We start from the raw sequence: 2,246 nt of genomic DNA, 5'->3' as shown, positions 1-2,246 counted from the left end.
AGCTGGGATCCCTGAGTGGCTCAGCCGTTTAGCGTCTGCCTTCGGCCTGGGGATGTATACCTGGGTCCCGGGATCGAGTACCACATCGGGCTCCCTGCATGGAGCCTGCTTCTCCCTCTGCCTGTGTCTCTGCCTCTCTTGCTGTCTCTCTGTGTCTCTCATGAGTAAATAAATAAAATCTTTTAGAAAAAGAAATATAAATCTAAAATACATGGAGATACCAGTTCTCACCTACTGGATTGCAAAAATCAAAAGTCTTGACAGTTTACTGCGGTGGCAAGACTGTGGAGATAGAGGCACTTTCACACATTGTGGGCATGCAAGGCACTACATCTGTGGAGGAGTGTGTAGCAGTATTTGTTGAATCTAACGTAGGATATTATCCCTTTGGCTAACAGGAATAGTCTTCTTTACGTGTATTGTTGTCTGTCACTGCATAGCAAATTAACTCCAAACTTTAGTAGCTTAAAGGAACAGACATCTGTTGTTTCTGAGAGTCAGGGGTTCCAGGAGTGGCGTAGCCGGGGTAGTTTTAGCACAGGGTCTTTCGTGAGGTCACAGTGAAGTTGTTGGTCAGTGCTACAGTCACCTGAGGGCTGGGCTGGTCTAGCAAATCTGCTTCCGAAGCGGCTCACAGAAGCCACTCACATGTTGTTGGCTGGCGGCTTCAGTTTCCTACCACCTGGATCTCACTCTCCTGAGGAGCTTTCCCTGGTGAGAGTTAGCTAGGAGAAAGGCAAGTGAAGCTGGAGAGCCTTTTATGATCCACCTGCCAATTTCCCACCCGGTCACTTCTTCTGTAACTGTGGGTCTTTTCAAAGAACCAGCACTTGGTTCCACTGGCCCATTCTACATGGGTTCAGAATGCTTACTGCTTTATTGTTGTTAGTTTTTCCCCCTTCTTTGTTTTGCATGTGTTGACCGCTGCTGTTTTCCTACTTTCTTGAGTTAAATGCTTGGTTCATATATTTTCATATTTCCTATGAATGAAATATTGAAGCTTGTCATTTGGCTAGTGACTATTACTTTGACCAGCTCTTTGACCGCAGCATTTTTTATCTAGTGGCAGAGCTGAAGGCAGATGTTGATGCAGGACAGCTTGGCTATGAAGAATTCGTGGCGGGTGAGGAGGTGGTGTTTGGAAGAACTGATGACCAGCATGATGAGGAGATTCCTCACCGTGGTGACCACGGTACGTTGATAAGAACAGGCTGAGGAGGGAAGGCCTGATGCTCTGGCACTTCTGACAGTCCCATGAAGAGGAATTCGGAGATGATGGTGGGGTTGCCTCTCGCCATGGCTTCTGGTTCTGTAAATATATGTCGGAAGTACATCGTCAATAAGAGCAGAGGCAATCTGGGAAGGCATGCACAGCAACCTTCACCATTAGCTGAAAGGAAAGTTTGTGACGCTTTTGGAGAGATTCCCAACCTGGGTAGTGAGGGCAAAAGAGAGCGAGGGCTGTACAGTCAGCAAGGGTTTGTGGGGGCTGGTGAAGCTCTCTTTGTAATTTCTCGCATTGCCAGGAGCAAAGAACCATGCAGAGAAGAAGACAGAGAGAACAAAAGGAGCCCTGGGTGGCTCAGTTGGTCAAGTCCTCCGATTCTTGGTTTTGATTCAGGTCATGATCTCAGGGTCCTGAGATCGAGCCCCAAGTGGGGCTCCACGCTCAGCTCAGAGTCTGTTGGATATTCTCCTCTCCCTCTTCTGCCCCTCTGGCTAATGATGTCTCTCTTTCTAAATAAACTAGGGTCTTTTTAAAGGCTATTTATTATTTGACAGCACACACTGGAGGGGGAGTGGGAGAGGGCGAAGCAGGCTCCCAGCAGAGCAGGGAGCCAGATACAGGGCTCAAATCCCAGGACCCCAGGATCATGACCTGAGCTGAAGGCAGACACCACCAATGAGCCACTCAGGTGCACCTCAAATAAATTTTTTTTTTTTTTAAGTAAGGGCAAGGATATAAGGAGAGGCAGCAAGAGCAGTGGAAGTGACACTAATTGGATCCCACTTTGCTTTTTCTTCACATCTCCGTAGGGTTCTGTGGGGTGACCACTAAAGATAAAAGGGTATATGTGTGGTGGCCTGTGTGTGCACGCATATACCTAGACATAGACCGTTTATATTCATATGGATGTATTCAATAGAAAGATGCCTAGAAGAATATTCACCAAAATGTTAATTAACCAACAGTAGTTATCTCTAGGATGTTGAGATATTTAACCTTGTGTGTGTGTGTGTGTTTG

Source organism: Canis lupus, unplaced genomic scaffold (genome assembly GCF_011100685.1).
Source record: "Canis lupus familiaris isolate Mischka breed German Shepherd unplaced genomic scaffold, alternate assembly UU_Cfam_GSD_1.0 chrUn_S1899H2098, whole genome shotgun sequence".
Classification (NCBI taxonomy): domain Eukaryota; kingdom Metazoa; phylum Chordata; class Mammalia; order Carnivora; family Canidae; genus Canis; species Canis lupus.
The sequence above is the reverse complement of the archived record's forward strand: the minus strand, read 5'-3'. Positions refer to the sequence as shown.